The sequence below is a fragment of the Scaptodrosophila lebanonensis genome, unplaced genomic scaffold (assembly GCF_003285725.1).
Source record: "Scaptodrosophila lebanonensis strain 11010-0011.00,11010-0021.00 unplaced genomic scaffold, SlebRS2 tig00000339-arrow-arrow-pilon, whole genome shotgun sequence".
In the NCBI taxonomy this organism is placed as follows: Eukaryota; Metazoa; Arthropoda; class Insecta; order Diptera; family Drosophilidae; genus Scaptodrosophila; species Scaptodrosophila lebanonensis.
Window position 1 is genome coordinate 169,615 of NW_022060654.1, and position 10,832 is coordinate 180,446.

Consider the following 10,832-nt stretch of genomic DNA (forward strand, 5'->3'; position numbering starts at 1 on the left):
TTAATGAGTTCATCAGGTCATACATCTCAGTCGACAAATCAGATTGGGATGTGTGGTTACAGTACTTCGTATATTCTTTTAATACTACACCCTCAATGGCACATGATTACTGTCCATATGAGCTAGTTTTTGGTAGAACCTCAAATTTACCAGAGTATTTCAATAGCATAGATAGAATAGAACCACTTTACAATATAGAAGATTATGCTAAGGAATCTAAGTTTAGGATAGAACAAGCTTTGAAAAGAGGAAGATTAATGCTAGAGTCAAATAAACATAAACAGAAAATTAGTTATGACAGGAATAGTTTAAATCTGAAGTTAAAAATAGGAGACCAGGTTCTATTGAAAAATGAAACAGGTCACAAGCTAGATTTTAAATATACAGGACCATATAAGGTAGAAAAAGTAGAAGAAAATAATAACATAATAATATCAAATAATAAAGACAAAAAACAAACAGTACATAAGGATAGGTTAAAGATTTTTAATTCGTAACTTGAAGTATGGCCATACACAAGCATAAATACATATATATAAATATCAATAAATAAAAAAAAAAAATATACATCAATTTTCTATGATTCCATCGAAAAAAAATAATAATAGAAAACAAAAATATATATATATATATATACATATACATATAAAAAAAAAAAAAATAATAATAAAATAAAATAAAAATAAGATAAAAAACAAAATTTATACATACAAATAAGTATATACATACATATATCAATTTTCCCTTTAAAAACATTATTAAACAAACAAAACAAATAGATTAATAAGAAACGAATCATAAAGATATAAACATATTTCATAACTAGATATACATGAAATTAATAGATAAATAATTTAGAAAATAACTTCATAATATTACGTTATTTTTCAAAAGGAGGGAGATGTAGTGTGCATACATAAGGAGTACACACTGTACGCAGTGCACTCTTAAGAACATACACTGTAACACTTTATTGCAGTGAATAAATTAATTCAAAAAGCCAAGCATAATTCGGACGCGATGTAATATGATCGCACATGCATTGGGCGACATAAGTGCAGCGTCAGTGCAACTAGTGTCAGCCACCTCAAGTGCACATAACATTCTCCCTCGTGCTCTCGCTGCCAGCAGCGCTGAGTACAAATACATAAGTAAAATACATAATGCGGCCGCTCCACTGCCGGCGTCTCTGGCAGCGCAGCTACGAGGCCTTAGCTAAGTTCACTTTAAGTAAAATGTAAGAAGTCAGTATAAGTTCAAGTTTTAAGTTTGAGTGTCGTGAATAAAATAAAGAAGAATAAAAACTCATAATGGAAACAACGTATATTATTACATGGCGACCGTGACAGTGTCCTACATAGGACCGTGATAGTGGTCCTGGAGGACCAAGGACAGAGGAGCTGATATACCATAAAAACTACCATAATAACGGCAAGAGGACAACTTTAAAATTCGGAAGATGGAGCTTGGCATGGACATCAACACAATAAAAATACTGAGTGAGTAGAGTGCGCGAGTGATGGGTAAACTCGGAGGTATGCACAATAAGATTAATAAGAGAATAGCACGTTTGAAGTGGCTATTATTCTCGAGTGCAACACCACCCGCATGGGCAACGGCCCAAAAATTGCAGGCAGAACTTGACTATTTAAAGTCAATAAGCAAAAATGCGAAACCCGACTCCGCAACTCGCTCCACTCGTATTGAAAATATAAATAAACGTGAATTAATTTTACCGCCTTCACCCAAGCAACTGCCAAAGAACGCAAAAAGCTGCCCAACGGACTGCGAGGGACCATTGTACACCCCACACTGCGAGTACACGTGCCGCCACTGCACGATACGCAATTAGGAGCAGTAAGTGTGAAAGGCATAGGACCGCCTTTTGCACCACCGCTGGAAAAACGCCGACGACAACTGTAAGTGCGGGAGGCAGGCCGCCCCTTGCACCAACGAGGGAGCATCAGCGTGCCACACCGGCGACGCCCAGCTGATGCGGGAATACACCACATCAAATAGCGACAAGTGCGGGAGGCAAACCACCACCAGCGACAACGAGGGAGCATCAGCGTGCCACACCGGCGACGTCCAGCTGATGCGGACGCCACAAGACGACAATCCCAAAAAGGGACACCAGAGGAAAATTTAATGATTAAGCAAAGATAAAAACTTATAATGCAAAATTTGTAATGCATATTTAAGTTAAAATATATATATGTAAGAAAAATTGTAAAAAAATAGCCAATAAGAAAATTGTAAAATAATTAATAAGGAAAATTGTAAAATTGAGCGGAACCTTTTCTGCCCGATTAGAAGTACAGCCCGTAAAGCTGTACGAACAAATAGGCAGGAAAATTGTCAATCTTTTAATAGTATGAATGAGGAGCAATAGTATAAGTAAGATAGATCAGATAGAAATATATAAGCCATATAAAAGTGGCATAGTTACCGATAAAATAAGTAATATACCCAAAATGGGTTTGATAGACACTAAGGTAGTAGATTCCACTGCAGGAATTGTCAATAAGGTGGAATCACAGAAAGTAGATGTAGAAATGATAAATATCCTGTTGGTAGTAATCGTTGTGTTAATGAGTACGAATTTGTTTTTTAAGCTGTATAAGCTACACAATAAATGCCTAAAAAAAAGAATTCTGAGTAAGGCAAATGACTTAGATAAAATATAAAAAAATATACAGCGATTACTGCCAGCAGTAAAAAAAAAATTATTATTAATAAATAAATATAAATAAAAAAAAGGACATTTTTCACCAATGTAAAATTATAATATCAGGTATGCCCAAGAGTGGAAAGAAATCCACACCTAGGTAGAACCAACCACTATGCACAATGGGTAGATGACCAGGACAATAGATTTAAACAGTAAATAATAATTATGAAATATAGGAATAGAATAGAAGAAACATAAATAAATAAAAATTAATAAATAATAAATAAAACATAAAAATTAAAAGTAAAAAAAAAGAAAGGGTGTTCAACTTAATTACCTAGGAGTCCAATGAAAAAAATTCTTGCTGAGCATCAAAATTATCCATAATACATGGACTGGAATGCTATATGCGGGAGAGTGCAAGAGCTGAGAGCTGAATTTGATAAATCATACAAAAGCCTCACTCAAAATAGGCCAATACAGATTGGTACATTCAATAAGCACACCATCAAATTGGTGCATTATTATAACGAGATCCGAGAGATATTACTAGAAAACAAACCTAGGCTCACGGATCTCCATTGGACTCAGGCTTCAGACGTTGTCAAACGTCTAAGAGAACAGCTGCTCGCTGTTAGAGAAAGACATGGCTTGGTTATACACTTGCCAAATGTCATAAGTAGCGACATATATAGCTGTGGACGAAGATGAAGTAATGTCTATAAGTCCCAGGTCAAAATCGCCAAATACGGCATATGTCAGCATAATTTCGGAAGAAGATTCCAAAAGCGGACTTACTCCCAATAACAGCCCCGCAAGAAGCGAACCGGCTGACAGCCTCAACGCAATAGTAAACAGCCCGCAGTTGCGAAAAATGTCGCAGACACAGATACAATTCTTAAAAACGGCGTCATCTCTGATACCGGAGTTTGATGGCAAAGCCGAAAATTTGAGAAGCTTCTTGGACGCGTTGCAGTTGGTGGACTCAATTAAAGAGACACACGAGTCAACGGCAGTCCAATTAATAAAAACAAAGCTCAAAGGCAACGCACGCAATTTAAAGGTGACTCAGTTGAGGTTATTACAGCCAAACTGATGAATCTTCAACAGAAGAGCAAGACGGCTAATCAGTATACCCAAGAGGTAGAAAAACTGACAAAGTCTCTAGAGAGTGCATACATAAACGATGGACTTTCATTGGAGATAGCCGCTAAATACAGTACGCAACATGCTGTAAAATCAATGATGAAGAATTGTAACATTGACAGGGTAAAGCTGGTAATGGAGGACGGCCAATTCAACAATATGAATGAGGCTGTCTCCAAGTTTGTCAATAGTTGTACCGATGCAACTGGACGAACAGATACAATTTTGTATTATAAAAACCAGCAAATAGACAGACGCTTCAGTAATAATCATAGAGCCAGAGGTAATAATAACCATCGCGTTGGAAATAGCTATCGTGGTGGAAATAACTATCGCGGTGGAAATAACTATCGCGGTGGAAATAACTATCGCGGTGGAGATAACCATCGTGGTGGTAGAAACTACCAGAATGGCTACCAACGAAATAACAGCAATTATAACCAAGTCCGACTGGTGCAAACCACGTCGCAAAACCAGTAAAAACCCTTGGGATAAAGAAAACTGTGGAACAAACGGTTCACGCAATAAACCTTAATTTCAATCTTTATGTTACACTAAAAAATGAAGCAACACATAAGTTGTACACATTGCTGGTTGATACAGGTGCAGATGTGTCTTTAATAAAGGAAGATACGGACTCGTTTGATAACGTCAATTATAATAATATTACTCAATTGTCCGGTATAGGTGAGGGAACAACCAATTCCAAAGGATCGGCAATGATAGAACTCCTATCAACATGCTATGCCATCCCTCATGACTTTCATATAGTAGATTCAGACTTTCCGCTTCCATGTAATGGAATAATAGGTATAGATTTTATGAAGAAATATAATTGTCAAATAGACTTAAATCAGGAGAGTGATTGGCTCATACTGAGACCTAATAATATTGATCACTCAATAAAAATCCCAATACATCATACACTTCAAAATAGTTACACAATTTTGCCAGCAAGATCCGAAGTCGTCCGAAAAATTTCCATAAATACTACAAGCAAGTATATATTCATACCAAATCAAGAAATTCAAAACGGAGTATACATTGGGAACTCCATTGCAGACTCTAAAAATATTTTTGTCCGAATTTTGAATACCACAGATAAAAATGCAATCATTCAGTTAAACGAAGTAAATTTTGAACCATTGAGTGATTATGAAATAATAGAAACAAATATGAACAGCAGTCACATTGAGGTCTTGGACAAACTAAGTAAAAATTTCCCACCACAGTTCGAACACGCTCTTACGGAGATATGCACCAAGTACATTGACGTATTCGGAATAGAAACCGAATCGATATCAACCAATAATTTCTACAAACAAAAGATAAGAATGAAAGATGATGAACCAGTTTATATTAAGAATTCCACATAGCCAAAAAGAAGAGGTAGACAAGCAAGTCGAGAAGCTAATAAAAGACAAAATAGTAGAACCGTCAGTCTCAGAATATAATAGCCCATTATTGATAGTTCCAAAGAAGTCATTGCCGGGTTCTGATAGTAAAAGATGGCGTTTGGTGATTGACTATCGCCAGATCAATAAAAAAATCTTATCCGACAAATTTCCGTTGCCCAGAATTGATGATATTCTCGATCAATTGGGTAGAGCTAAGTACTTCTCATGTTTGGATCTGATGTCAGGATTTCATCAGATAGAGCTTGAGGAAAGCTCCAGAAACATAACGTCTTTTCCACGAGCAATGGCTCTTATCGCTTCACGCGATTACCATATGGTTTAAAAATAGCACCAAATTCCTTTCAAAGAATGATGACAATCGCATTTTCGGGTATAGAACCTACTCAGGCATTCTTATATATGGATGACCTGATTGTCATCGGGTGTTCAGAAAAACATATGATTAAGAATCTTACAAGCGTTTTTGATTTGTGTAGAAAACACAACCTTAAATTGCACCCCGAAAAGTGCTCATTCTTCAGGCACGAGGTAACCTTTTTGGGCCATAAGTGTACTGATAAGGGTATTTTGCCAGACAGCAAGAAATATGATGTCATAGAAAGGTACCCAGTCCCAACGGACGCTGATAGCGCTAGAAGATTCGTTGCATTCTGCAATTATTATAGACGTTTTATAAAAAATTTCGCCGATTATTCGCGGCACATAACAAGATTATGTAGAAAGAATGTTAAGTTTGAGTGGACCGGTGAATGTCAGAAAGCATTCGAATATTTAAAAGTCCAGTTGATGAAGCCTACGTTGTTGCAGTACCCAGATTTTAGCAAAGAATTTTGCATAACGACGGATGCGAGTAAACAAGCTTGTGGAGCTGTACTGACCCAAAATCATAATGGGACACAACTGCCAGTAGCGTATGCATCAAGATCGTTTACAAAAGGGGAAAGTAACAAAAATACAACGGAGCAAGAACTGGCAGCCATCCATTGGGCAATAAACCATTTTCGACCATATATTTATGGCAGACACTTCACAGTCAAAACCGATCATAGGCCCTTAACTTACTTGTTTTCAATGACGAACCCGAGCTCAAAACTGACGCGCATGAGACTTGACTTAGAGGAGTATGATTTCACAGTTGAATACCTCAAGGGAAAAGACAACCATATAGCAGATGCGTTGTCGAGAATAACTATAACAGACTTAAAAGATATACATAAAGGAAACAAAATACTAAAAGTCACTACAAGAAATCAAAGTAAACAGAAAAATCTCTGCGCAGAGAAAGATAAAGTAGATTTGCATAAGCAAACTAAAAATAAAGCTTCAAAGCCCAACGTATACGAAGTCATTATAAATGACGAGGTACGAAAAGTAGTGACCTTGCGTACGACAGATTCAACATGTTTACTAAAGCATGGAAAAAAAGTCATAGCAAGAATTGATGTTAGCGATATGTACTGCAATGGAATTCTCGACTTAGGTCAGTTCTTCCAAAGGCTTGAAAGGCAAGCCGGTGTGCTTAATATCAGCCGACTCAAAGTGGCACCGAGCGAAAAGATTTTTGAAACAACTTCAATAGAATCTTTTAAAGAAATGGGCAATAAAATATTGAAATCATTAAGAGTAGCGCTACTCAAGCCGGTGACCCAAATAAATAAAGAAAAAGAAAAAGAAGCAATACTGTTTACATTCCATGACGATCCAATACAAGGAGGCCATACGGGTATAGCAAGAACAATGGCAAAAATAAAAAGGCATTATTACTGGAAAAATATAACAAGAGACATTACAAATTATATAAAAAAATGTCGAAAATGCCAAAAGTCGAAATCGACTAAACATACCAGAGCCCCATTGATAATAACAGATACGCCAATAAAGGCTTTCGATAGGGTAATTGTGGATACGATCGGTCCACTATCTAGGTCCGAAAAAGGAAATGAATACGCAGTAACATTAATCTGCGATTTAACAAAATACTTTGTAGCCATACCAATAGAGAACAAAAGTGCAAAGACAGTAGCCAAGGCTATATTTGAACATTTTATTCTGAAGTACGGTCCAATGAAGACGTTCATTACGGACATGGGAACAGAGTATAAGAATTCAATAATTGAAGATTTATGTAAAAATCTAAATATTAAAAACATAACATCTACTGCACATCATCACCAGACTGTAGGAACCGTGGAGCGAAGCCACAGAACATTTAATGAGTTCATCAGGTCATACATCTCAGTCGACAAATCAGATTGGGATGTGTGGTTACAGTACTTCGTATATTCTTTTAATACTACACCCTCAATGGCACATGATTACTGTCCATATGAGCTAGTTTTTGGTAGAACCTCAAATTTACCAGAGTATTTCAATAGCATAGATAGAATAGAACCACTTTACAATATAGAAGATTATGCTAAGGAATCTAAGTTTAGGATAGAACAAGCTTTGAAAAGAGGAAGATTAATGCTAGAGTCAAATAAACATAAACAGAAAATTAGTTATGACAGGAATAGTTTAAATCTGAAGTTAAAAATAGGAGACCAGGTTCTATTGAAAAATGAAACAGGTCACAAGCTAGATTTTAAATATACAGGACCATATAAGGTAGAAAAAGTAGAAGAAAATAATAACATAATAATATCAAATAATAAAGACAAAAAACAAACAGTACATAAGGATAGGTTAAAGATTTTTAATTCGTAACTTGAAGTATGGCCATACACAAGCATAAATACATATATATAAATATCAATAAATAAAAAAAAAAATATACATCAATTTTCTATGATTCCATCGAAAAAAAATAATAATAGAAAACAAAAATATATATGTATATATATACATATACATATAAAAAAAAAAAAATAATAATAAAATAAAATAAAAATAAGATAAAAAACAAAATTTATACATACAAATAAGTATATACATACATATATCAATTTTCCCTTTAAAAACATTATTAAACAAACAAAACAAATAGATTAATAAGAAACGAATCATAAAGATATAAACATATTTCATAACTAGATATACATGAAATTAATAGATAAATAATTTAGAAAATAACTTCATAATATTACGTTATTTTTCAAAAGGAGGGAGATGTAGTGTGCATACATAAGGAGTACACACTGTACGCAGTGCACTCTTAAGAACATACACTGTAACACTTTATTGCAGTGAATAAATTAATTCAAAAAGCCAAGCATAATTCGGACGCGATGTAATATGATCGCACATGCATTGGGCGACATAAGTGCAGCGTCAGTGCAACTAGTGTCAGCCACCTCAAGTGCACATAACATTCTCCCTCGTGCTCTCGCTGCCAACAGCGCTGAGTACAAATACATAAGTAAAATACATAATGCGGCCGCTCCGCTGCCGGCGTCTCTGGCAGCGCAGCTACGAGGCCTTAGCTAAGTTCACTTTAAGTAAAATGTAAGAAGTCAGTATAAGTTCAAGTTTTAAGTTTGAGTGTCGTGAATAAAATAAAGAAGAATAAAAACTCATAATGGAAACAACGTATATTATTACAAACAGTTGGGGACAACTAAGTATACATACACACATACAAACAGCTGTTCGTGTAGTTGCGTGCAAACGATTGAAATAGCCAAAGCAAAATGTGAGACACTAATGTGTGAATGTCCATACATATGTGCACATCTATGTGTGTACATATGTATGTACATATGTATGTATGTACATTCGTCTTGCACTGACAGAGCAAGAAATGTTAATTAATTGAAAATTATATAACATTTTTAAAAGTAATTTTTTCTTTGTTTAGTGCATTTGGCATTAATAACTTTATGCAGCAACAACAAATATCAAATAGTTGGGGACATCACATACACACACTCACACACACAACAAGCAACAGTTCGTGTCTATGTGTGCGGTTCTCTACGTACGGTTGAAAAAGTAAAGAGAAACATACATATGTATGTATGTATGCCTTTGTATGAATATAGCATGTATGTACATTCGCATTAATGTATACATTGGGCAATCGAACACAGTTGTTTGATTGTAAAAAAAATAATGCTCTAAAAACAACAACAACTGCAAGTCATTGGCTCGCTCTTCTTCTTTCGTTGTGACCATTTAATGTTAATTGCAAAGGCAAAACACCAAAAATTTACAGTTACCGTCGCTAGGCAACGAGTGCGTAAGCGATAGTAAAGCAAAAACCGATAGTAAAGCTTCGCATTGCGGGCAGATGTATGTATGTATATGATTTGTTCTTATTGATGTCAATAAATAATTAGATTTTATTACTTAAATATTCTGCTTATTGCATTCAAACTTCGATATTTTGATGGTATCGGTGGCTTCAACTATCGAAAGTTTTACTCTAGCAAATTGAGATGAGAATTGTCAGTGCTTTTTGATCGTGGCTCATCGCTGCACGGCATTGACATGAGTGCCGTGTTTCATATTCCGAGTTTGTGCGTGACCGTATTGACTCAATATGACACGAAAGACTCAAAGGTGAATTTAGAATTAAGATATACCCTTATAATTATTCCCCATTTTTGCACATAGTCTATCTTAAAACGTTTCGTTATCTCTATATAAAAAACAGTTTGTCCTGACTAATTGGTGATCAACGCACAGCCCAAACGGTAAAAGATGAAATTTGGACTCAAGTATCCATCATAGTGTAGGAGCACACTAAGAAAGGCTTTTGGAAAATTCTAGCTCCAAAGGGGGGAAAACGAGCTTTAAAAAATATTAGTTATAGTGGTCATGTTCGTTTAACCAAATAGTTTGGTAAGAACAAAAATGTAACGGACTACTGAATAATTTTTTGTCAAGAACAGAAAATGTTCATTTAAATACCTTAAATGCCTTCCCACTTGTAACTTATAATGTGAAAGCATATGGGTAGGCTATGCACACACAAAATAAATACAATTGGAAACATTATATTGAGCCGGGTTAAGACGGGCAATACCTGCTAGTCAAATATATTTATGGCTATAACTTCTTGTTAAAGACCTATTATGATGAAACTTGGCATACGGACACAAAATAACTAACTGGAGGTATTTGCAAAATTTTAGTTAGAAATTCCAAGAATTACGGGAGTTAGAGGAAATCGTGATTTGCATTGGAGTGGGGGGGGGGTAGGGAAATTCTAAAAAACACATTTTCTGCGTATTCACATAAGGCATCTTGGACTTTAAATTTAATATCCCTAGGTCCTATAGTGTTAGTTATAGCAAGGTCTATATTTTAAACAGTAGGCTTCAAACAATAAACTATTTTTAAAAAGTGGGCGTGGTTATGTGATATGTGAGTAAATCATGATGTCAGTGACACATTTGGAAAAAGTGACTTCTTGATTAGATTACAATATTTGTAAATAGACCAAAAATACGACCTCAAAATGGAACAAAAACTTGGAAATTTTGGCCGATTCTATTTATTCTATTTATACATTTATACATAGTGTTGGTCATGCTGTTCTTACCCCAAATTTGCTATCGTTTTTAAAAGGGTTAGTTTGGCCTTTGATATATTCACGATGTTTTTAAAATTTTAAAGTGATCGCAGATTGCTGTACAGTGCTTTGGGGAAATCCC